At 41.2% G+C, this 27,884-nt stretch overlaps 1 long non-coding RNA gene across 3 annotated transcripts in view; it reads right to left on the bottom strand.

Annotated features, from left to right (window-relative positions):
• The window catches only part of LOC109286205 (uncharacterized), a 372,088-nt gene that overhangs the window by 152,914 nt on the left and 191,290 nt on the right, over positions 1 to 27,884 (bottom strand). The window lies entirely within an intron of this gene.

The raw sequence follows: 27,884 nt of genomic DNA, 5'->3' as shown, positions 1-27,884 counted from the left end.
ACCTCAGCAAACTCTGCTTAAGCCCTAGGATTGGAACAAAATCTCAGGTTTCGCCTTGTTGCATGTTTCATTAAGAAAACCTTATCCCAGGCCTACGGATAACATTCGACATGTGCAGAGGTTAACAAAAAGTTATTCACATTTTTAAAAATTGGAACTCATTCACTGTACAAATGAACCTGCAAGACTTCTGGATGAAAATGGGGAAGGCTGTAAGGAGAGGACTGCCCACGCTTTATACTTGATGCCGAAGATGACATTTTTAGGTTGGATCACAAGACTTCCATGGAAGACTGCAAGAGGCCCCAAATACACAGAAAAAAAACAAATGACAGAGGGGCTTTAAAGGTATACAGCTGGCACACTCAAAGAGTGATTTATCTCAACAAATTTGGCTCTGGCTTTCAAAGTATAGCCTAGGGTAAAACAGAACACACCTTAGTGCTACACTTTATGATCCTCTGCCATTTCATACAAAGGGACTGTTGTGAACGCTCAGGATAACAGCATTTCTAATTGTTGTTGAGGAGCTCCTTCCTTAACAGCACCAGGCGAAAAAATGATAGTGTGGCGGCGCGTGTGTGAAGGAGGGAGAGAAAAAAAGCTTCATCAGATATTCCTGCATTACTTATCACCATACTTACATTCTTTAGGCAGCTAAATACTTTCAGGACTTATTGATTCCCTGTACTGATAATTACAGTAGAATCGACCTGCATAAGCAGGAGATGTGGATATGTTGGAAAGGAGTCTTAAATAGTAATCTGAAATGGGTATAGTTCCATTGCCTGTTAAAAAATAGGTTTTACTTTTGTATATCATGATTAATGTGCCTTTTTTCTTGTCCAAACAGTCATGGTAAAGCATTTGGTATATACTGCAAACGTCATTGCTTACCAAAAGGTGCAGACAGTTGGCTTTACTGGGTGATTTCCTGACTTTTAGGGCTACATTTTTGTAGCCAATCTTGCTGCAGCTTAAATGTATTGCATGGGTTTCCTTTTCCTTTTGGAATAGTATAATTTGCTTCATAAATTACATATGGTGGAAGCCTGTTGAATGAATAACCTTGTTGCACAGAAAATTAATTCTTTTGACAGGTTTATTCCTTTAACAGATATTTGGTGGAGGATTTTATTGTATTATTGTATATATTGTGGTTTGCTGCACAGAAACTGTTTCACAGTATTTCAACAGATTTATTCCTTTAACAGAAATAATTATTCCTGTCCTTTTACCATTTGCTACCAAAGAAAGGATTTTCTTAATTATTCCGTTTTTCAAGAGAACCTCACTTGTTTTGCTCACGTGTTTTGTTTGAGCAGAGAGAACATGTATTATTTTCCTTTCAATCAGTGTTCACTTAAATGCATGCTAATATATACAGTTGTAATGAACCAGATTTTGTTTGATTATGTTAATCTATAACTGTTAATTTTCTTATATACGTGTTTATGTGTATTTTTTTAAAATTAACATTTTACCATATCTTACGGAGTATCTTGGATTATTTAGGCTCTGTTTGCTGTATTGGAGTTAGAACTGAGCAGCAATTGGACAACGGCAGAATTCAACACATTGAATGGCACAACTGATTTGAGGAAGGCTATGTGTATTTAAGGAACAGAAAAAAACAAAAAACAAAACACGAGATCTGGGTTCTGTTCCTGTTTTTTTTCCAAGAAGTTCTTGTGGAAAATGCCTACATGACAGAGATGCTCTGGAGCTTTTCAAACATTTGTAATATGCTGTCAAATCTTCTGCTATAGAACTGCAAAGCAGCCTTATAAAGGCTTGATGTATCATTTAGCAGTACATTTTTTTTTTTATTTAATAGGAAGCCATGTACTAACATTTATTCTATGTATGAACAAGAAAGAGAATAAGCTTTTTTTGTTGTTGTTCATGAAGCTGTTTATCTAAGATCTGGCAAATTCATTCTTCTTTGGGTTGATTCCTTCACTTGGATTCTTTCCTTATTTTATGTCTGAACAATCCAAGAATTCATGTTAGACTGATCGGAGCCTTGGATTTGATCTATGCACGCAAGTTTAGAAAACTACTATTCTCAAAATTTCAGTGGTATATATTATAGCTCCAACTTAGACTGGAACTGAGAATTCAAAAGCAAAAAAGGTAAGAAGAATGGTATGAGTTTAAGGTCCAAAGTCTTACAACCTCTCAAGATGAGAAAAAATTTTCTTCTAGCAATACAAAAGTGTACAGAACCAGTACAACTTTTCCAGCCAGTGCCCCTTGACCAGTGATCTAAAAGAAAAAGATGTGTAAATCTTCCTGGCAATCATTTTCTTGCAGCGTGGAAAGCTCTGTCATGTTCTGCCATCAACCCATGCATACTTGAAATGTTAGAACAGTCCACTTCAAGACTAAAATCCTTAAGTTGGTAAACAAGAAGCCAAATTTAGTGACCACGGAAGTCATAGACTGCACAGAAACTGAAACCACAAGTGACAGATAGATATCTATCTCAAATATATCTGGCTTCTTGTATATCACAGACCATTAAGGATCACCCAAATACCATCTACAAGCCCAAAGACTTCAATTATAGCAACTATTTCAGTCTTCAAAAAGCAAAAATGTGTATTGCACGTAAAGACTTGCTGAGACCATGGTGCCACCAATACCCCAACAATGGCAGGGAATCATCTAGGTTAGATATGCTTGCATCATCCCAACAATTGAACCATAATGCATTCTTCAGAGGAATGTGAAGAATACTCCAAGATAGGTCTGTAGAAATATCACAAGGGTGAAAAATCTTTTGTCATTCCAAAATCGATTATCTATAGGAGATGCTTACTGCACATTAGCCTAATAAGACGGCACAGTAGTGTGGCGGTTAAAAACCATGCTAGTAGCCCACTGCGCCGTGTTATTAGGCTAATGCACAGTAAGCATCACAAAATAATCATGCGTCAGCACAACTGCACAGTAACTCTACTTACTGTGCATTTAGTTAGTGCTTTATTAAGTGCAGTATCTAAGGCACGTTAATGAACGTGTAGATGTGCCCAGTAAGGCCCTATGCAGGCAAGCAAGACACATGAGCCCACACCTATAGGGTACTCTAAACTTCCTTAGAGATCCACCTGCTACACACAGACTCACATATGCAATCACCAGTAGCGTAACTAGAGTGAGGCAACTAGGACAGGCAGCTGGGCAGCAAGGGGAGAAAGGAAAAATACCACTGCCACTGCACACAATTACCATGGCATAGTGGCAGCTGTAAATGGCTGCTGCCCTGTGTTTTGCAGCTGCCCCACATGCCCGGTTGCATTGTTATGCCTCTGCCAACTACCACCCATGTTTGATGCTTGAGAGCAAAAATTAAACAAAAAACCAAAAAACTGCTACATTATGCATCAGTGAAAAAAATTCATTCCCAACCCTTAAAGACAACCAGCTGGGGCCCTCCAGCATCAGGTTTAATTGTGCTGGTTGCCTTTAGGCATAATGAAGAGCTGTAGATCACATGAGCTTGAGCAGGGGTTGTGAACAGAAGGCTAGGCCGGAAAGAACCACCACACCCATTCATTTTAGCCAGACCCTTCACCCACAGGGCAGAGACATCTGCTCACATGCTGGATCAAAGTATATCTTAGAGAAAGCTATGCAATCGGGTCTTAACAACTGCAAGCGGCAAGTCTACAACTCCCATCAACTTCAGTTGGCCTTGAATCTGGCTCCAAGCGAGCAGAGTCAATGTAGTCCAGAGAGTTACACACACACACACACACACACACATGCACACACAAAGTCCCAACAGAGGGCAGTGACATCCATGCACGGTTGCACTACATCACAAAGTATGCTTCATTTTAAACCGACAAGTTTAATGGTTCCCAACATTAAGGTGTTTTATACTAGATTTTGCTATCATATTATTCTAAAATTGGTTTTAATTACTTGGCATTGGACTATTTTTATGGCTGTGATGTGACAAGGGTCAAAAATTACAAAATAATTGCTTTATGAATATCAAATTAGAGAGATGTCAATGTGACATGAATATAATAGGATTGCAGCATGACACTGCGGGGAATGTGATATAAATATATACCATATTATACCTGATTACCTACAGCTGAGTGTATTTCCATACTGCAGTATTTCTGCTTCTCTGTTCAACTGCAGCCTTCACCCAAAACAAACTTCACAAGATCATGGAGTAGCACTGAATGGAGGACCAGAAGTTCATTTAGGTAACACAAACACTTCGTACGTAGGTGGAGGAGAATATTTAAGCGACACGCAAGTACTGTACTTAAATGAGCTCCCTACTGCATTGCATAGTTTATTTGAAGCCAGATTCAGGTATACTGACCCCTCCTATTTATAGGTTATACTTCTTAAGGGGTATCTGTAGCAGTCTAGAAGCTGACTTGCTGCTACTAATCAGGCTTAAAGAAGGCAATTCCAGAGTGGAGATTTCTTTTTTATCATCTTTATCCTGTGAAATGGCACCAATGAATATTCTTCTAATTAACACATCCCAGTTACATCAAGACCTCTGAGAAAGCTGTAAAACCAGCAAAATGAAAAGCCTTTATAAGATATGGAGAAAACTCTTCAAACAAACATCTCGGACAGTAACATCTCGAGGATATAAATGCTTTAAAGACATGAGTGCCTGATTCCGTACTTTGTCGTTGGCATAAAGCTAGACAGTAGCACTCCACTGAAGTCAGAAATACACTGACATAAAACTAGAGTAACACTGGAGATGATTATTTCTAGGAACAGTATCAGGGCTAGATTTCCAGAAATCTCTATGTGTATTTTCATGATGAAGTAGCACTTATGAGCAACACGGTGTGACATTTGAGTAACCTAGGAAAAGGTAGGAAAAAAAAGTTACTGAAAATATCTCTTATTATAATACATTCAAAATCCTTGCTGTTATGTTGGAAAGTTAAAGCCAGCGCGTCCTTAACTGCATTTTGTCTACAGCAGATGAGTTCAACTGTTTTTAACCATTGTCTATTCACTGACTGCAACCGAGCAAAAAATGTAGGGCAGGGGTGGATAATTATTAGGCTGGAGGGCCACTTAGGGAGTTTTGGTGAGCTGTTGTGAGAAAGTGGCCTGTCCTGGCATGGCGGGGAGGAGGGCAGAGTGATCCTATCCAGCCCCAGGACCGTCTGCCCCACTCCCACACCGGTCCCAAGGGGGGCACCAGGCAGAGTGGGTGGGCGAGGTCTCCATGAAGACTGTCCCAGGACCCCCGCAGGCTGGGCAGATGGGATGGGGCCAGGGTGGGCAGGGAGCAGCATCTGGAAGTGCAATGGGCAGGTGAGGTCGGGATTGTGGGGCGGTGATGGCATGGGGCTGGGGCCCAGAGAAGCTGCAATTTGCTCCCCACACATTCCTGCAATTGGCGCCGGTTCTGTAGGCATGGATGTACGGGGAGCACATCGTGGTTCTGCCCTAGGCCCCGGTCCTGTGCTGTCACCGCCCCATGATCCCAACCCTGGCCTTGCCTGCCCATCCCACTCCTGGATGCCACTCCCTGCTGCCTTCCCGCCCACCTGAGACCCCATCCCATCTGCCCAGCCAAGTGTGCCCTGCTCACAGATATTGCCAGTGCCCATGGAGACCTAAATCCACCCAGTCCATCTGGCACCCCCGATTATGGGTGTGGAGCAGACAGGCTGGCATGCCCAGGCAGCAGAGCCAAGTCCAGTGGCGGAGACATTGGCAGCTACCATCAGGTAGAGTTAGCTGCCACTGTAGGGGCTGTTGGGAGGCTGAGTTCAGCCACCGCACCACCCCTGTCCCACCATGTGCCCGGGGGCAGCAAAACCAGCCACATGTGCCATGGCCTCGGCTGCCCCCCGTGCCTGGGCTGGGCAGGGCTGAGGGACATGCTGTGGACTGGATCAAATCCCTTGGTAAGCCAGATCTAGCCCGCATGGCATATTTTCCCCACCTCTGATTTAGGGGGATGTTTAAATGCTCCCTAATCTATGAAAATTAGGAATGTGCTTTGCTTAAAAGGATGGACTTCAGAACCAGTCAGGGCTCCGTTCTTCCATCCTAATTTAAAAGCTGTTAGTCATAGTCCTGATCTTACAGATATTTAAGTTTATGTTTCTCTTTAAGGAGACTTCTGGTAGTCAAGATAAGCAGGTAGACTAAGTGCTTTCAGGACTGGAGACGATATGAATCCCTGCTGAGATCTGATTGGTACATCTGGCAGAATCTGATCTTATTGTTTAGCTGGGGAGGAAACAAGGTTGCTAAGTGTGCCAATTTTGAAGGGTAAATCCTGACTTGAGGAAAAATAACACAATAGAGGGTTTAATAAATTTTGAATGAACTATTCAGGTTGGTTCAATTACAATCCTTGCACCCATCAAGTGAAATAGCAAAACCCATACAAAACTCCCTTGTCCACCCTTACCTTTAAATTAACTCTCTACATCAATAGTAAATACACTGGATGTATTTTTTGGAGATTAATGACCAGCTCTATAAGTGGCCATCAAATACTCCCAGATTTATAATTTCCAGGGTATACCTTGTGTCCCGATTGTTATTGTTTAATTGTAGTCTACTAAAAAATTCCATAGCTCTATAAGAAAGAAGCCAAGTAACTATATGGAAAACACATGAATATGTAATTTTAACAGCTGAAATTATATATATCTGGCAAGCCCTACCTAATGGTTGCATTGAGTCCCCTTGGCAATCATAGTCCTGTGTTATTTTAACTGTTCCACTAGTTTGTTACATATGTTGTAAGAATTATACTCTATCCAAACTCTAAGGTAGCTTTTCCATGCATAGTAGGCCCAAAAGAGAGCTTTGAAATGGAAAAAGGACAAAAATAACTTGTTTTCTACAGAACCGCCAAGTGTCTGCTCAAAGTCAATGATCACTGCTTGGATTTGTGGCCTTGAAAAAAAAATGAATTTCCCATTAACTACTTACCTGGGTCTGGAATTTAGAATGGCAGTTTGTATTTCTATAGCAGAAACACACCGGGCAGTTTTAGTGTCGCATTTTCTTTTTTTGCTCTGACCAGTCCAAAACACGTAACATAAGGAAAAATATAGAATTGTACATCAAAAGATGTGCGTGGATGGGGATGGGGACGGGGGGAGACTATGCTGCAGTCGCAGCAATACTTTGGCAGGAGTGCGTTTACACGTATGCGTGAGCATAACCTCCAAATAGCTTCCGCTTGACTTTATTTTGTCTGTATTTGCATCCAGCTGGTATCTCTGTCTTCCTGCATGATAACCAGAACGCCGGAAATTTGCTGAGGGTGACACACAAAATCAATGAGGACATTTTAGTCATTATATCAAATTAGAAAAAAAAAATCTCAATCCTGACTAAGATGCAGCAAGGAAACAAGCTGCCAGTAACATCATCTGAAGCAGATGGTTCCAACTGCTTGGAATGCTCCTTATTGCATACTTCGGTGACTCCTGAAATAACAGAAAGCTACAGAAAGGAGAAAGGAAGTAAAATAGAAAGTTAAATGCAGTACTGAGCACCATTTAATAGGCTCTTACTGATAGTTTGGTCAGTGCTCCTCTGCCTGTTTGAGAAAAAAAAAATCACTGATAGGTCGTGGCTAATGACACATCTTTATCTCGAATGCTGCCATTTTAGAAATATGTATTGAGCATCTTTCAGCCAACATGAATCAAATTTGAAAAAGGATATTGCTGTGGTAAGCCAATGGCAGAAAGATGTCATAACTTATAGACCACCTGCGGATTTCAGCATAATTGACTGTTCAACGGAGAAGAACATACTGTTCACTGACAAACTTGTCAATAAAATAAATGATAATAAATGCTTTCTATTTATGCAGTGTGATTTATGAAAGGAACTCAAAACATTCTATAAAAGGTATAGAAGTATTATAAATAACTGATCAGAAACACGGCACAACTTTTGAATGGTGAGGATGACTAACCACTGGAATTTACCGAGAATTACAACAAATTCTTTGCCACTATATTTTTAAATAGGACTCGAATGTCTTTCTAAGATGTACACTTGTCAGACCATAAGCTATTAGGATCAATAGAGGGATTCCTGGATGAAACTCTATGGTTTGTATAGGAGACTCAAGTATATTATTAAAAAGTTTCTCTTCTATCCTTAAATGCTATTATGTGGATTATTACCCAGGTTTACCAGTGAGAAAACTAAGACAGAGTATAAAACCTCTTAGAAATGAAGAGTGTTGCTTATCTCATGTCTCAAACTGCTCAACAGTTGTCTGATACTGGTTACTACACTGGCCTGTTTTACAGATTTGGAAACCGAGGTACAAGGGAATTCAATGAATCATCTAAGGCAGGGGCTGTCAAATGGGGGCGGGCAGGGACGGAGCGCCGCCACCCCACGCTGCCTCACATGAGTAGGGCCGGGGCGGTGAGAGCAAAGCCACACAGATGCTGCATTGCCACCTCTTGCCACCCATTGCTCCGTGCCCAGCCACTTGCCACCCCCCTTTCCCTCCCACACTCCATGTCCGGCCACTCACCACCCCCCTGCTCCATGCCCGGCTCCTTACCGCCCCCCTGGAGTGCACTTATTAAAAAGGGGGCCACTGGGGGTACACTTATTAAAAAAGGTTCAAATCCCCTGATCTAAGGTCATGCAAGAAGTCTTCAGCAGACCTGACTACAGAACCTAGAGCCTTTGCTAGGTAAACTTCTCCATTTTGACCATTCAAAGGAATGTGTTAAAGCAATGTCTCTCAACCCATGGTTCAGGACCCAAAAGTGGGTCACAAGAACATATGAAAGGGTCGCAAATGAACTTTAAAAACAGATCAACAAACTTTAAAAATGGATTCTCCTTTGATGGAGAAAAATGTAGGAAACCCTGGGTTTTTGCTTGCAAGTGGGCAGAGTTTCAGTCCACAAGGGACTGCTTGGGGCACCCTCCCATCCCACACACTTACCCCCTGCCCCACACACTGCAGGGGCTGGGGCCTGGGGGTGCAGGGCAGTGAGTCAGGAGTGAGGGGCACTGTGTTGGGACTGGCCATCGATGTTTACAAATGGGTCCTGGTACAAAAAAGGTTGAGAACCACTATGTTAAAGGACAAGTCTCCTGAAAGTTTCAGCTATTTGGGATATTGGGAAGCAGTTTTTATAGAGAACTCTGAAGGACATTGTCACAACTGATTTACTGTTGTTCTCCCTCATTTTGAGACTTTTGTTGGACTGAATAAAGTTCTTGGTTTTGCTGCAGGCTGATTTTACAAGAGAGCTGGAAAAACTGGGAGGAATTCATACTGGACACAGTTCAGACAGGGGACAAAGGCCATCATTTGAAAACGGCCTAATAATAAGTATTAGTAGCAAGTTCTGCTGGACTGTTTTTTTGGTGAAAGTCTTACAATACTTCTGTGTATCAAAGGTGGCAAGGGTGGTTAAAAACTACACTGCAGTAGTCAAATAGAGCCATGGTATTTGTGCGATTTAAAAGGGTGCTAAAAGTAACAGGTAAAGAGAAGATAGTTGAATGGCTGCAATGCTTTGCAACCAAAAATAATGATAACGTTGGACATTGCTTGCCCTATTCTCTTTCTGTTGGGACATACACGAACTATAACTAGCTAAACAATGCCATGAAGAGAGAAGTTACTTGCCTCTGGAGTTTACTAGAGACCAGAACAGAACGGTCCACATCCTCTGCCAGCATAAATTACTGTAACTTCAAGGAAGTCCATGGAGTTACACAGCTGAGAATCTGCTCTGATATTGCAATAATGACTGAAAAGCTGCAGTTGTCAGAATCGTCCCCAACGACACTAAACTGGCCTTCCAAAATGCTAGCTACCCAGTCACTTCTTCAATCTGACCCCTGAAGGAATTAAGTTTAAAGAGCTACATTCAGCTAGATTAAAGGACAAAATACATGATTGAAAACTATCAACCACTAATAACAAACAGTCAGAGAGATACTGTGAAGGAAAAAGTGACTGACTTATCAACATTATTTTCCTTGTTCTTGATCTAGGTCATCAAGTAGATTAATATGTAGTTGCAAGCTGTTCATTCATTGTAGAGGAGCATGTACATAGCAGTAAATATCTCCCATGGCACTGATAAACTCTCAGAGGCTATAGGCCAAGGTGTTTATGCTCTGATGGAGACATTTGTGCCAAGTACATGCTCCCAGTGATATAGTTATAAGCATTAAACTCAAAATGTAACTTTAAAAATCTATTACGGTCTATCGCTTTTATTATTTCCAAGATGGACAACTGTGTTGGTTATTATCAATATGTTGTGAAAGGGGCTTTGAGGATTGGGATTTGAGGGGGAGGGGAGGGGATAAGAACATTTAGACCTTATATACATTTCTCAATGTCTAACAAAACTCATTTCTCCTAATATTTTTTCCCTGTGCTCCCTCCAAAAAGTCAGTCAGAAATCAGAATGACTACCAAGAGCTAGATATATATGTGATCTTTAATGTTAAAGCCTAAGGTCTTCTTTACCAGGGTCCCATTCTCTCTCCTTCAAGAACTTCATTCTCTCTTGCTTTCTCTCTCTCTCAGTCCATTTATCTTCTGCTTCTTTCTATTCAAAACTCATTAAGTTGGGGAAAAAAAATCTTATAATTTCAATGAGACAATTCCTCGACAAGACGTCCAGGATACTATTCCTTTCTCTCTTTCTCTGTCTTTAGTCTTTTGACCTAACACTTTTCTGTTCAGAGAACCTGCCTTTTCTTGACTAATACTGGGATCTGTCTCCAATAATGCCCTCACTGGCTGCTTACTCTACGCTCTGCTGAAAGGCATCTCTCATTGTCCTAAAATTTCTCTCCCCTTCCACAGACTTTCGCCTTAATAGGGGCTCATTTCATCTCTCAACAGCGGCAGCTTAACATTCCTCTGCTCCACGCAACAAGGTTTCTGAGCCCTTTCGACCTGCATGCTAGTTCATCAGCATCGAGAAATTTCTTAACACACTCTTCCAACATGGTGACAGGCAAGTTGGGAACAAGGGAGAGATAAACAGTGCCAAGAGCTCAGGAGCCCATAAAATCGGTATAAAGTACACGTGCACACACTGAACAAGCTTTCAAACAACTGCAAAATTTGAAACATCTAATTAAAAACAAAATCTGCTTCTGAATCGGGTTCGTTTTAAACTCAAAAGGCATTGAATAGGCTTGAAATCCTGCAAAATGAATTTGTACGACAACTGCTTTGAAGATCGAGGATATAGGAACATAAGACTGGAAAGGGCCTCCTGAGATATTAAGTCCAGCCCTTTGCTTTTGCAGGCCATCATTTACCCAAAAGATTCAACAAAATCTCCATTTCAAACTCTCCCACTTAACCACCAGGCACCATAGCAGGGATAAGGGGAGATGGAGGCACTGGTAATGGCCTGCCACTCCAATGACAGGAAGCATGTAGAAGGTCTTAGGAAAAACACCCTTCTCCATACTACAGAGGAAGAAAAAACCCTCACTGGTCTAGGGAAAAAAATGTCTTCCTGATCCCAAATTTGGGAATCAGTATGACTACTTTGCTTGTCACTATGTTGGAAGTGTGCATGAAGAAAAGCAACACCCTCCAGCCAAGAATCTGAGTTTTCCAAGTGCTTGTAGGAGCTTTTCACCCTCAGGCTTAGCGGTGGCCAACTTCACAGAAAGGAAATAGCCAGCCCCACAACCCAGAAGCCAGCAGAAGTCCTGAGAGGGAAAAATATTTTTTCCTGGCCCCTACAAATGACCAGCAAGAGCCTTGAGGCTTGGGTTATACAGAACAGGGCCGATCAATAATTCCCTATTTGACACTATGAAGCCTTTGATCTTCAGCACCCAAGGGAAGGGGGCACTCTTCTCAATAAAACTATTATTGTACCGGTATCTCATGTTATTTAATTGAACATAATAGGCTCTTAGAAGCCAATTTTGGTCACAGAAGGCTCCACATATTAGGAAGAAGTTGTCAGCCTTTACTCCTTTGGAAACATAACATTGAAGCGGTCAGATAAGAACTTGGGCAAACAAGGATTTGTATTCATTTCTTTGGAGGATCAGGTTGATAGTTTTATGAAAGCTATGGCACAGTTACCTTGCGAGAGGCACCCCCCTTCTCCATGCCTCTGTATATGGAGTAGAAACATCCATACATAATCATCCATACCAGAAGCTGATCATGTAAAACTGAATTTAATCATTAACATAACATTTTGTACAGCAGGTAAAAATAGGCTCAGATCAACAAAACAACATTTTATTTAAATTTCAAAAGCATGCAGCTTTGCATGTTTTCATTGTACCAGCTTACTTGAGAATTATTAGCATTATTATTTTTTTATAGGATTTTGACAAGACTCGCCTTCATGAGCACACAGGTAAAGAGCCGCGTTTAAGCACCTATCTAGCCTTTAACTAAATAAGCAAGTGAAAATTAAACTTTAAAGCTCCGCAGCAATCAGGAGGAAAGCTCGGGGTGTAAAAATAAAATTATTTTTATAGGCATAAGCAAAATTAATTTCTGTTTTGCGACATAAAGAAAACAAAACTGAGAATGCAAGTTTTGATTTAAAGATCTGTCAGTCAGCATGTAATTTAATACAGAGTGGCATATACTGCTAAAAGGTACATATTAACATTAAACACGAAGACCAAAACTCCGATGATTAATATTACGGTGATGACAGAATGGGAGTGCCTAATTTTAATCCACTGTTTATCTACACAAAGTAATTTATAGATCACTCGACATGTTTTAATAGTAGACATAAAAAGATATCCTCTCATATCCACTTGCTTGCAAGATCTGACATTTGGAGTTAGGTATTCAGAAAATATCAGCCCTTGCATTTGTTGGACATTTATACAAATAGCTAGTCATCCTACACACAGTTTATAAAAAGTGATCTATTAATAACAAAACAGCTCCAGAGGCATATGGCCTCTTAATATTCAGGTGGAATATCAAGTGTTTAACTTAAAATAAGGGCAAGAGCACAAAGAGTGGTCAACACATTGATTTGGCTGCCAAATATAGTTTTTACCATCATAAATCTCAGGCTGACAACTGCACAAAGCCTGCTTTACCTAAACACTGCCAAGTAAGGGTGTTTATTCACCGATTGGCTGATAGTCACTATGACAACTGATGCCACAATTAGACAAGTACAATCCCACTTTCAAACATGCCCACAATTCATTAATTCAGCAGGACTTTTGTTGACAGTATGTTATGAGGGAAATATTTAATACAATTCCAAGGCTGATATATTCTCTTGTTATCTATAGCAAAATAAATTACAAGAACTGATGAAAACAACCATTTAATTAGCCTAAAGTAAGCCTGAGAAGCTACTCAGTAAATTTTAGTTTATTAAATGAACTCATGGGTTGACAATGCTGCATGTGTGGAAACGTACTGATGAGGCTGAACAAACCATTTTAAGGCTAAACTAAGGGAGACATTTTCAGCAAAACAAAGGTTCGTGGCCTCAAACCCCCAACCCCAAAGAGTTTTCTACCAGCATCTTTCCTGTATCCAGGAAGGAAACTGCACACCAGCTATCTGGTCGAGGGCCGCAGGTAGGTGTAGATATGTACAGCGAACTTAATGCTCAAGTCAAAAGTGACTTGTCTACAATACTTTGTTCTCCACTGGACTACTGTCTTAAACAGTGAAGGAGGAGGTGGAAAGTCAGAGGCCAGAGGAAGCTAAGGCCAGGTACAGACATTACATTTGTACCAGTATAAGTCTACACCCATAACAGAACAGAAAATTTGGCGCACACTGGTTTAAAAATGGTGAAAGCCGGTCTAAGATTTGTCCGCCCGCGAATGGGTATTCTGTTTGCTACCGATATAAACTATGCTGCTTACAGAAAACCATGCAACTTAGATCAATTCGGCCCAAGGCTTTTTGAATGTCTGTACCCAGCCCAAGAGTGTCAAAAGGGCCAACAAAGTTGAACAAACAGACAAAAAGCCTTAAAAGACAAGAGCAGCAGTATGGGGAGGCAGGGAGAGTGAGAAAGCACTGGAAGACCTGCGCAGAAATACAAACGGCTCTGACTAGAAGGGCTTTGAGAACCCAATACAGGCAGTCCTCAGACTTACGACACAATTGGTTCATCTTAAGTTGAAAAGTTGCAATTCAGAACCGATTTTCCCATAGGAAACAATGTGATAAATTGGGGATTGGTTCCTGAACCAAGGCCCGATACCCTATTTTCACCAAAAATAACCCAGAATGTTGTACTCAATCAATTATAGATGAGTAATATAGCTACATTAACATATTTATATTGTAAATAGCAATTGTACTGATTTGGAAGGACTTCTTTGAGGTGACTTGGCTGGACTTTTTGAAGGGGTCCAAGTTGGACTTTCTGAAGGGTTCTTGGCTGGAGTCTTCTCAGGAGTCTTGTCTGCTTTCTTAAAGGAAGTGTCCAAGGAAGTTTGGACAGAAGGGAGATGGGTGACGCATCAAGCGTTGTAAAGTCAAAACTGATGTCGAAAAGTTGAAACAGGATATCGATTTATAAATGTTGTACGTGTGAAACGTTGTAACTCGAAACGTTGTAAGTCGAGGACTGACTGTATAGACAAATGATTAGGGGCTCATTGGGGATAATATCTAAATTGCGGTTAGTAAAACTGGGTACTTAAGTCCACATTAACAAACAAATGAACTGCCCTGGGCTGCCATGTGAGACAGGAGCCATCACTGTACAGTGCCACATGAAAAATAAGAAGGGCAGAAAAGTTTAAAACAACACTAAGTGCAGCCTAAAGCTTCCTGGTGTGATTTTCAAAGCCAATTAAGAAATCTTAACAGGGAGAGAACTGCTTCCTTTCAATATATCTAATATTCTCACCCTAAAAGATTTCTAATCAGAATATGCTTTATGGATCATTGAGAAGAAAGGATACACTGGGCTTGCTCCGGATTTGACTTAACTGCCCACTAACTCCTCCCTGTCTCCCTTCCTCCCCTCCTGACTCACAGATTGGACTATCACCACAGCAAAAACCGTGCGTAACACCAGGCACAGACAAGTTCTGGATGAGCTGAGCAAGTGTGCATGGGAGTATGAGTGTGGGGGCCTACTGCTCGCTTACGCCTTTAAAACTCACTGTGCTTTTAAACATGGGTCAGTTCAGGCAAAGACTTAGGTAAGGTTTCCAAGCGCATAGTCTCACCAATGGCAGAGGTGAGACTATAAACCAAGTTTATTGAGGCTCAGTATTTACTGTGGTTGTTAGAAATCATGAAATAGTAATAATAGGGGACTAGGTCTTTCCTAAAACAGAAATAAGATGTGACCTTTACTTAAAAAACTTACAGTCTAATGAGAAACCTTTAGGTCCAAGATGCCCCCCTTCCCCCTCCCTGCAGTTTTCAGTACAGATTGGGGGCTTACTATTAGACATGATGCAGTGAGGGCTTAGCAAGACAGGAAGATGGAGGGTAGCTACTTAGCTATGGATAGTGGACGGTATGTTAATGGCACAAACCTTTTTTGGTTGACTGGCTCATTTTGTTTTATTCATTCACCGTTATAACACTTCCTCTCATGCCTCCTCATTATAGTTTTGCTGTACATGCCTGCATGTATTTTGTACACGAATGTCAAACATACAGAAAAGGCACTGTTCAAAAAAAATTAAAAGGACCTGGATCCAACGTGACACTGTAGTGAAACTCAGTGGCTGGCACTTATAAAAACTCGTGACAACTACAGCCAAGGTCAAAGCGACCTATGTCAGATGCAGGCAAGAAGAGCCTTTTTGAGGCTTCTGTGATCCTTGCTAGCCAGTGTTACAGTAATGCTAGAGAGGACATTCAGTGGTTTTGGAGAGACTGGGCATTGCGACAGACCAAAACACACAGGCGGTGTTCATGTAGGCAGCATTAAGTGTTGCAACTTCTTAACAAGTGAGTCTGAATGACTTTCCAGTTAATGCATCCATATCTCTGATTTCAGTTTTAGAACCTGAACAAGATGGGAAAGATGGTAACTAAGTTTAGGGAAGTGGACTGCTTTCTTTTTTTATCTAACAAGCAGGTATGTTCTAATCCCCAAAACACCTGAACAGCCACTTAGCAACACAGTCATGAAACAATCAACCTATTTTGTACCGGGCATCCGTGTCCGTAATTTCTGTAGTTACTGGAAGGGAACATGGTTGCAAAGCTGGTGGTTAGTGCAAATTAGTCCCCTGGCTTTAATTATTTTTCAAATAAACAACGGGGAGCTCGTGTTACAAACAGCTCCCAGTTATTATTGTCTGAAACCAATGTATATATGAAAAATGGTATCTAGTAGCACACTTTTCACAACTATAACTAGATAAAGTGGTCTGCTTGAATAAACCCTTTTCTAGAATATATATCTATATCATCTCTCTCGCTATATAGTACTTTTATATATTACTTTTATAGTATATCTATCTATATATAGTACTAGTGATACATACATAGATATCAAATATTGTACTACTGATATGGCTATATATTTATTGCTACCGATAGTGATATCTATATTATATTATTATAGATATAGATATCTATTGATATCTGGCTCTGCTCCTTGCCACCACACATAGCTCCCAGAATTGGCTGGAGCCTCATGCCACCAGGCAGCTGCACCTGCACGGGCCACGAGCACCCCAAGGGCCTACTACTTGCTGCTGCTGATGGGGGCTGTGCACAATAGGGGAGTTCCCACACCCCCCACCTTCCCTCACACCCCACAAATCCCATACACCCACACCAGGCCCACCCCCCCATCAACCCTTCCACACCCACACCCCCAACAAACCTCACACCCCTCCACACCCAGGCTACACTCCCTCACAAACCCCACATGCACCCACGTACACACCCCACTATACACACATACCCACCCCCACACAATATACAAGAGTAAGACTTTCTTTTTGAGCTATTATGCAATTGTCTCTATAGACACTCCGCAAATGCACACAAATCAGGATGCAAATAATTTTTTAAATAAAATTAAAATACATTATAGTAGATTAGTATATGATTTGACTTTTAGTATATGATTTTTTTTTCTGGTTCCAAGATGGCAACCCCTCCCCAAACCCCACCAAACTTCTGGAGGCAGAAATACCAGAGTACTTCTGGGGGCAAGGGGAGGTGAGTTAGGGGGTGGGACTTCCCTTCCCAAGGTGATGGCCAGGGGGCAGGGCACCTGTCAAGGGGCAGGGCTACCAATGCCGCCCTTGACAGCTCACCAAAACTCATTAAGTGGTCCTCCAGCCAAAATAATTGCCTACCCCTGGTGTAGACTGTTACAATCTGAGTCTAACACCAATACTATACAGATACAATTGTACAGACCAATAACTACCTCTTCCTTAACACCGCTGGTTGCATTAACATAAATTTGTTTCAGCCAGACTTGCTTTACAGATTTGCACCCATAGGTCAGGCCCTGCATGCTGAATGACAGTGCAAGAACGGTAAAAGGAGGTCCAGATCTTTTGCGAGTTAATGGAGAATTGCCCCTTATGGTGACAATGGAAAACCCTGGCACAGAGAGCACACTGAAATGGTTTCTTAGCATTTCAATCATTTGCTGTGTGCCATCATTAAAACTGCCTTAGACCTTTTCTGGGTCCATCATTACACCAACAGCAAGGCCTGCTGCTGGTATAATCTACAAGATGCAACACGTTAGCAACTAGCGTGCACGGCATAAAATAAAATCAGATTAAGAACCTTCACGTAACAAATATTAGGTTAGTTTGCACTTTTAACACGGTTCATCCTGGTACTTGCAAATTAGGGAAGCACATATTACCCACAGTTAGCACACACAACGGATGTGCAGAAAGTAAGAGACTTGCCCGAAGGGATACAGCAAGACAGTAGCTGAGTCAGTGATATAATCTACAGCAGGGCTGTGCCAGCTTCGTAGCTGCTGGGGGTTGCGTGCTGTACTAATTGTGTGGGCGCTGGGCTGCACGCTATGTAGGTGGCATGCTGTGGGGGCCGCACACTGTGCAGGGTCCCAGGACCCCACCATGTGCCCCTCCACCCGCCGCATGGGGAAACTTCACTTTAATACTCCCTGCCACACCAGTAAGCCCTCCCCTTCCCCTCCGCTGCTGCATGAGAAGCACATGAGCCCCTGCCACTCAAACCAAGAGCTTACCAGACCCCTCCTGCTGCGCTGTCCAGCTCCAGGGACTCGAGCCACCACTGCAGCCAGAGGAGCAATGGTGGGAGTGGTGGCTAGGCAGGACCCCACAGGCCTCTCTTTACCCCCTTACAGGTGAGATGAGGCCTGCGGACCACCATTTGGACAGCCCTGGTCTAAAGATTTTGATTCCCAGACTCCTCTCACCACTAAACATCACTGCCTTGGATGGTATTGTCAAAGTCAGATTAATTCTCTGATCACTCACGTGTATCAGATTAATTCTCTGATCACTCACGTGATCACTCACGTGTATTCATCTGATCCATCCAGATGAATACAGACCTCATGAAGTGCTTACGCGATGCATGCTTTTTTTCCCCACAGGCCTACGATTACAAGGGCTCTTCTGAAAGGTTGACCAATTTCCACTCGCATTTCTCACCTATTGTAGGCCTTTTCGAGGAACTTCATCAAAGGCCTGTTGCAAAACCGTTAATGTTAATGGAAAATCTTCCTGGCTAATTCACCAAATGTTGGTCTAAGAGCCCTGACGCTCTACATCCCCCGGCTGACACGAAGACCGAAGACGACAAATAATTTCTTGTGCATCGTTAGAGAAAACTCACAACACAAGCACTACTGTGCTGACGGGAATTTCCAAGTTTTTATGCCTTGTGGCACTAATGGATGCCTGCCTGCAGGGCCTGGTTTGACGGTTTTGAATTAAGAGCCAGTTTTGCATTGTCTCATCAACTTTACCCCCGTCTCCTTCAATGGATTGCTTTTCACCTGCATCATCAGGACCCTGCCGACGCACCAGATTGCAGCCTGCTGCCCCCAAAGACGTATGCCATTGGCTCAACTTCTGAGCGTTACTGCAACATTGTACTTGATTACAGTCTCGTCTTCCTGGAAAGTGTGTGTGTTAGTGAGATAACGAACCACCTGCTTAACTGTAAGCACGTGAATAGCTTTATGAGCTTCTTTCAGGTATATTGCTTTTAATGGGACTGCTCATACACTTACATTTTAAAAACTTGAGCAAGTGCTCTGTTGAATTGGGGCCTACCAGAAAAATGCAAGAACAATGTGCATTTTGATGGCGGCGTGAGGCTTATTTTTTAGTCAAGTAGGTATTTAGACAGCAGAAATGTAAGATATTTAGACAGCCTTGAAAAGCCAAATATTCAATAGGTATCAACCTAGCTTCTAAAGGTGGCTTTACAAATTAAATTCTAAATTCTTCATAGGACTCATCTATTTGGAGCATGTGCATGTTAAACTTTCTGCCTGCAAACATGATATATTAGACAAAAAGTTCTTGCAAGTAACCAAACACGGGACTGAATTCATACTATGCTCTAAAGCAGCAATTTCCAGATGTTCATGGAGGGCTGCTTGTCAAGGGATGGTTTTGCTGGTTTTAAATATGAATGTGTTGTGATGCTCTCGTTCAGTTAGGACTGAGTTGTTATGTAATAGTTACCAATGGACCTCAACAACATTTGAAAGCCAGTAGTATATTTGAAAGAGATGACTGTCAGCTCTTGTGAACTCTAAAAGTTGAGACAGCTACCTGACCAGAAAACCACTTATCGTAGGTGTATTTCTCACTTTTAAATGCTAATACTGCTATACAGAAGGCGAAAGCAGAACCGATTTAGTGATTTTTTTTTTTTTCCTTAGATTTGTTGTGGTAGTTGAGGCGCAAACTCAATGGAAATCTTTTCACTGACTCCAATGTCCTTTGGGTCCAGCCTCTAGGGAAAGGCTAAGGTGAGTGACAAAGCGATGATGGCATTTCAGATCAAATAAAGGATGAAAGACATAGCTTATGATGAAAGGAATGATCTGACTTGTGGGACAGAACCAGCTCTACTGCCTTTACATATACGAGTCATTTCATACCTTGCTGGTGTGTTAGGACTGCAATATCAGACTCATGGAAAAATCAAATACGCAAAAGCATAATATTATTGTATTTCTGGCCTGCCATTGGTTGCTGCAATCTTGTGCCTGTATCACTCAGGGATGTGGAACTCAGCGGTGGCATTATCTTACATAAAATCACGCGGGTTAGCACGAAACAAATCTGCTGATAATGTGCTGCCGCAGTGCCACCGCGCTCGTGTTTCTCCTGTGATGTTATGCGTAGAGGTATCAAAACTTTGTAAATGCAAGGGAGCACTGTATCTCCTAGCATTTACTAAAGGAAAGCAATCAGTGTGTCTGTACAGCCACCCAACAAGCTGAAGTTATTAAAATATAATGCTCAGCCTGCTTTTATTTCAGCCGATGAATAAATATATTCTGCAACTTATTTCCAAAACAAGTGTCTGCTCTTGCTAGCCTTGCCATGTTATGTTGCATCTCAACACATTAAAAGTTAAAAAATTATTTAGCCTGAATTGTTAAAATTTTCATTAATGGCAATTTATGTCACTCAAAGAAGCCTCCTTGGGAAGAACATGGCATGCTTGTACAAACCTATTATGAGAGTTGTCAGAAACATTTGTCCTTATGAAATATAAATAGACAGTATGTTAGATGATTTAGTGTGGGATCTGTTATTTATTTAAAAACAAACAGGTTTTTTTATTTCATCTTTCAGTAAACCAGGTCATGTCGCTAAGATGATGAGGTTCGCAGGCTAATGATAATGCCTTTGTAAATATAACTAGCAACAATTTATTCATTTCTTACAGTGCCCCGTATTGAGAGGCCAAGGCAGTGTGGTAACCTGCAGGGATCCCTAAATTTATATCAGGGCAAATCTGCAATGGGTGTAAAAGGCTGAAGTTATGCCCATTTACACCAGCTGAAGATCTGGCCTAAGTGACTAAAGAGGTGCAGAGGAGCCTTCAATTTGCCAGTCCTTTCACTACCTGCTTGCAATGGGACCTGGGTAATGCACATGGTTCCCATACGTATTGTGGAAATACTCCAGGTGTCAGACCCGGACACAGGCATGGGCGACACAGACACAAAGGGACGCCGAAAATGAAAAAAAAAAAAATTTACAATTGTAAAAAAACCCAGTTTTAATATTGCGCATGTATGGGACTGGCAATGTCAACAATTGAGAACTATTTAAAGACATGGATGCCATACATGTGATAAAGACTTCTGCAACAAAAAAATTATTCTCTCTGGCGAAGTGGGATCTGATACTAAAAGTTTGTCCGGGGCCTCCAGGCGTTATTACCTTCCCTGGAGAACATTGCCTTTCCTGCGCATTACCTTCTGTACTGGGGATCGCTTTACAGGGCTGGGGCTAAAGGACGCACTGACATGAGTTAGGACACACTAACATTCATTAATGTAAGAGCCACAGGACATTGCAGCCTACTGTTTATTCCTGCCATTTCTAATGGCCCATCTCACAATTTTCTGTCCAGGGCACAGAACACAGTAATTCAAATGATGATCACACACTTTACTTTACATCTCTATTGCTTCTAGATATCAATACCAGGCCCATTACTGTGGTCCCTGAGTACCTGTAATTACTGCACCATGTTCTCTTCACTCGCAAATTTTATGCTTTTGCCTCACTAAGAAAATTAGCCAGTTCTTAAAGACTATTTCACTACGATGAATCCAGCCAGTGCTGGCTAAGGCGGCGCTTCCTTTTATTTTTATTTTTTTTAGGGTTAGCATTAATGCAGCTCTTCACAAAGAACTCCACTAGGGAGTGCGGCACTTTTCAGCTCACCAGGTTTATTATCCAGAATCCATTTCGGATGGACAAAAATCCAGCCCAATATTTACTTGCCACTGGATACAAGCGTTAGCGAGTGAAGTCTGCACAAGTGTCAGAGAGGTGGATAAATCCTTCAACTTTGTTAAATGTAGAATAAAGGAGAGAATAACTTGAATTAAATTCCTGTGCCCACTTGAAATGATGTCTGGCTGTGCCTCTGTACCTGTGCCTGATTTTTGCATGAAAATATTCTCTTTGTCCCTATCTGGTGCTCTCCTTCAAAAAGGAATTGAGTTTAAAAAGCAGGCAATAATGTAAGATTTTTAAGCAAACAGTTCAATATTTCCTTTAAAAATGTTCCCTGTATTCAAGAGCACTTTGATTTCTATCTTTTTTTTAAGGCTTTGAAACTCTACCTTTTTTAAAAAAAAAAAAAAAAGACGACGACCATCCCTGATTTTGGTCTTTTGTTCCTTTATGAGCTTTGTCCCTGACTTTTAAATGTGGAGAGAGTTGGGAGGCATGTTGCGAAAGGAGAGAAAATAAAAAAAAATAAAAACCCTTGCAAACGGTGTTAACTATACCTTTTGTTCATTATGTTTAATATAAAGTTTGCTAGGAAGATTGGTATTGAATTATACATTAATTTCAATGCTAAATAACTCTTCTATTTAAAAAAATCTTAGTTTTCTTATAATATACAGTAATTAAAAGTGAACCAAAAAGAGGCAGCAATAAATCAAGGTGCACAATGTAGCAAAAATATTATAATTAATATTTAACATACGTTTTGATTACTTTTAGAGTAAGTACAAGAAATATCAATTAGAATATATATTCAAACTTTGCTGCCGTTTCCCCATTATGCTGTGGAAAAGGGTTATTTTTAATTCTGGATATTGCATACAAAATAATACATAGGCCCTAATTAAATATAAGGCTGCAATTCAATCGAGGGTTTCTGCTGATGTCATAAATAATAGGAGCACAGCTCGAGGTATCAATGAATGGCAGCCAAACCCTGAGATTGAATTACAACTTCAGCATTCAGTCTGTGGATCTGTATTGTTATTTGTAATAGATGGAAAATGATTATTATTATTTTTAAATGCAGACAAAAAGAAGGAAATTTGAATTCAAAATCTGGGACTAGGTGGTAAAAGATTAGAACGCGTGTGATTAGAGAACACGGCTTATTGGAAATTGAAATGTACAAATGTGCCAGCGAGCAATTCCATATTATAGACTAGATTCGGGGTATATATATGATGGTGGGGGGAGGTATTTTTTAGCCTATGGGCATGCTGCTATTCATGAGCACAGTCTGTACCCTGAAAATGATTTGTGTGCATCTGTCTAATGAACATTGCCGCTAATTAACTGATTTGTGCCCACAGTCCAGTTAGCTGGAAGTACAAGCAATTAGATTTGTACCCAGGAATTACCTGTGAACAGAACAGGGCAGGCTCAAAACGAGGACAGAACTTGTTACCGTTCTGATCCTCTGCGCGACGGTGAAGTTCTCCGCTTCGGCCCCATATGGGGGAATGGGATCGCGCTCTTCAAACTGCCCCACGTCTACGTAAAGCCTAATTACACGTGAATGTCATTCTGCATACAAGTGTTGTGTCCAGATGGAGCTTTCCTACTGATGACAATATACCTTCCTCTTGACAAAATGTAACTTCGGGAATTAAGACACTTACCCCAAATAAACGATCTTTTAATAATATTTAACATATTTGCAAGAGGCAAGGATTTCTTAGGGTGATATCTTTTCTTGGACCAACTACATAGTCAGGATCAGAGTCTGACAAGCTTTCAAATGCAAGACATTGTTCATCAGGTCTTGCATTCGAAAACCTGTCAAGCTCCATCCCAACTCTACACGTGGTCCAACAAAAGATATCACCCCAAGAAATTCTTGCCTCTTGCATAATTCATGGACCCTCATGACTACAATATCACACTGACATTATTTAACATACTGGATTTCAGGTAGGGTGTATATAAGTAAAGAAGAGTGGTACTTGATCAGTATGGAGGCTTGCTCTCAACAGATTGTGTAACGCCTACCTGCTGTACAGTAACTGTAGGTCACATATTTATATTCATGCCCATTTTCTCCTGCTTGCTATGTTAACCTGGATATGGAGATATGCATTGATCCCCATGATTTTGGCTTGCAAGCAGTAAACAGTAAAAGGGCTAAACTGTGGGGTGAAAAGGACAGTCATAACTGCACTGATCTGGAGTACACCCGGAACTGGATTATGGCTTAGCATCACAGACGGCTGCCTGGTTCCCCTGATTTCCTATGGGAGGAAAGAAATCTGGGCTGGGCCAGACTTTTACCTGGCATCTTCCTTCCTCCTCTGTGCTGTCTCAGCTATGCTGGCTTGTGTGTTGAGGGGCAGAGCCAATGCTCCACGTAAAACCATCCTCTTTTCTGGGAAGAAGAAATAAACCCTCTGGAGGCTGCTGTTTCTCCCCTGCCCTACTGTCCTGCTTGTGTAAGGTAGACTTACATCTCCCTGTAGGCCACAAAACTGTCCTCAGGTGCTTTTACAGTCGGTGAATCTTCTGCCCCTTCTGTTAATGAAGCAAGTATCTTTTACTTTGTATTATTGGACTGTAAGATGACATACTCTTACCACTCTAATAACCACATGGGATTTTAAGGAAAAGAAAAATAGGTTATTCAAGAAACTCAAATTTGGTCTGGCTTATGCTAACAAGAAGCGACCGCTAAGCAATCCTAAATATACACAGTTTATCTTCTTGTAACATAAGGATTTCTTTTCATATGTGGTAAAAGGAGATTATTGTTAGTTTTCTTATGGATATTTTTATGTGAGCTCGTGTTATTAAACAGAACAATTTTACAATCTTTGCTCCAAAAAGGCTTGTTTACTAAAACAATATTTATGCTGTAGCATTAGACATGCCTGGATAATCTGTTGCATGCCATTCGTGCTGTATTTAAAAAAAAAAATGGTGAAAAATTCCTGACCTCCCAGATTCTTGTGGGTACCTCCAAATTGCTCATGGAAAATTAAATGACCTGGCCTTTATGCTACCTAAATATGTATTTGGTTTTTTTGTACCAATTACCTGAAAATGACTTCTTGGACTTAGACCAAGTATTTTCTGATCAGCGTTTAGCAGAACTGTCACAGCATGAGGCAGATAGATACCTTCAGAGGTCTTAATGAGAGAGATGCACGAAAAGGGAAAAGCGACATGCAAATCGACTCTAAACTTGCACGCTCGCTCTCATTCACTCTGAGTACATCGCAGCATCAAGTCATGTACATGCAGGATATTCTGCTGATGAAATAACCCTGGCATAAATACAGCTGCTTCTACATAGCTGATAAACAGATATTTCAATTTGTAAAATGCAAGCTTACACTGGTACAGGGAGATGTTGATCCCACAGCGATGTTTAGAAAATGAAAACAGCTGTCTCCGTCCCTAGATGCACATAATACTGTAATAACAATCTTCCTCCATGATAAGGTACTGGAGGTGTCAAACAGATACTTCTCTTCCATTCCTCAGTTGATTCTGACTTACTACCAAATACTGTTTCTTTACTTTTTTTCTCCAACTGGCTGACAGATTGCGTAGAGAGCGAGACAGCGGCATTGTAGCACCTGCCGCAGTAGCTCTTGAGTTTGGTCTTGTCTTAGCTCTTTTAGGGGAAGAGAAGAAAGCTATTAACATCCTTCACACTGTTTCCCCTCAAACTGGCAATGGCTGGCATAGATGCAGCGCTTCTCGACAGAGAAAAGTCTTAGTCACTCTGGAATTGGTTTTACCCTTATTTTGGGGTTGACAGACCAAACGCAGCCTCAGCCCTACAAAATGAAACCTGGCCCCTTAAGTCACGGGAACCTTGCCATTTGGCTGGGATGCCAACATCTTCCATTTGGCTGGGACAGCAAACCCAATATTGACCAATACAAAAGAAAAAGTGCCATGCATGTTAACTCCTGTGGCTGCTCTGTTCGCAGGTGAAAGCAATGTCGCAAGCCAACCACCGGCAGCAAACACCTTCTCCCAAGTCCTAAGGGAGGGGACAAAGGTTAATTTATCTCTTTCCTACAAGTCATCAAGGTGTAAAGGCAACAGCTCGGCTGTTCCCCTCTCCTGGCTGGGACAAGTTGTCTAAGTTTCATCCTTCTTCCACAGCAGGAAAAAGGGTTACTGGGACCGTAAAGAGTGGGGAAAGAGAGAGGATGGAGGAAGAGATAGCTCACTATCAGCATGAAATGCTTCTCTTCGGGTAGCAGAGAGAACAGAAGCAGTGGTATAGACCCATTTTGATCGGTCTTTTCTTCGGACGGAGAACAGGTCAGTGCTCTGACGCGGTCGAAGCCTTTAAGCCCATGGAAGTAATAGCCTAGCAAACAAATGTCTTGAGTTCCCCGCAGCCTAATATTTGCTTGGGAAAGATAATGAGTTTCTAGCTAATTGTTTATTGTACCTGCTGCTTTATATGACTGAAGATTGTTATAAAACACACTGAAATGGTGATTCATATATCACACAGCAAAGAAACAGGAGTCTTGCCTATTTGTGAATTACACCCCATTTTTCACAGCCTCAGAGCTTCGGTGAGCAATGCCAATGACTGGGATTTTGTTTTCTCTATGTATATTTTTCAGTCTTGACTCTCTGCTCTTGTCAAACACAATTTTCTCTCTTTGTTTCTTTCTTCCTTTCTGCTGCCAACATTATGAATGAATTCCTGATTCTGTAGCCAAAACAGAGCTAGCAGGAAGAGAAATTTACATTGATCAGATAGCTTTTCATAGGTGGTAACATTAATTATATCAAATACTATAGCTATAGTGACAACAGTTTTATTATCATAAGTAGGGAGGGTCTCGTTCATTTTTTTCCTCGGTGACTAAAGGATAATAACCTATATACGGTGCGGATCATCAACAAATAGAACCAGCTTTAAACACACAATCACTTTTTAGGTTCATACAAAGAGGTCAAAAGAAATAATAAAGATCCACTATGCTACAGGATACGGTAACCATTAAGCAATGGATTAAAGTTGAAACTTTTTGAAAGCTGGACAATGGTGTATGAAATCTAAACCACCCCATGGAAATTTCAACATAAAATGGCACTGGAAGTGAGAAAAGCAGATTTTTTTTTTTTCCTAGAGCTATATTTTTCTAACACAGAAGACAGAGAAGCATAATCAGTCATGGTCAAAACCCTGCCAGTGAATATTACTTATTTAGCCTCATATTCCAGGTGACTCACAACTTGTCTACCTGCCAACATCTGAAAATAATAAGTTATAGTAAAGTTATTAACTAGAACTATGTGAACTTTGAAGTAGCTAAACCTAAATTAAATATAAACATACAAAACAGCCTGGGGCTAATTAATTTAATTCAGGCTCAGTCACCTAGCTCCATCTTTGTTTGTTTGTACCTGGTTTTTTCCCTTCCTCATCCTATGTGGTCTTCTCAGAAAGAACACCTGAAAAGCTGGATGGGGTAAAGATGCAATCTTTTGCTCTTTCAACCAAAAACATGTAGCCGCACAGTCCAAAGAAACAATCCTCAGTGCAGGGGTGGTTTGCAATGAATGCTGTGCAAAATCAATTCTCAGCTGGTGCAAGTCAGCGGAGCTCTACTGCCAATGATTTGCAGCACTGGAAGATCCCGCTCTAGAAAGGCTTATACCCACACAACCTGCAGGCTGATTGGGAAACCCCCCTATCCTTTTGACTGTCAGAAATAAATTGCTTACAGGCTGCTCTGATGCTACATGGTGCTCCCTACAGGAGATCCCTGTACGTGCTAAAGAAATGTGGAAGGCTGGTTCCACAACTAGCACTAAGGGAATCATCTCTTGCTAGCTTTTTAAGAAGCATTAAGCTATTTTACCACTGACTGAGCTCTTCTGCTGCCCTCGATAGTCTGATAGCATGTCCAAACATTAGAGAACACTTCAATGAGCTTGCTTAGAGA

Source organism: Alligator mississippiensis, chromosome 12 (genome assembly GCF_030867095.1).
Source record: "Alligator mississippiensis isolate rAllMis1 chromosome 12, rAllMis1, whole genome shotgun sequence".
Taxonomy (NCBI): domain Eukaryota; kingdom Metazoa; phylum Chordata; order Crocodylia; family Alligatoridae; genus Alligator; species Alligator mississippiensis.
This window is presented reverse-complemented; position numbering and strand designations above follow the sequence as displayed.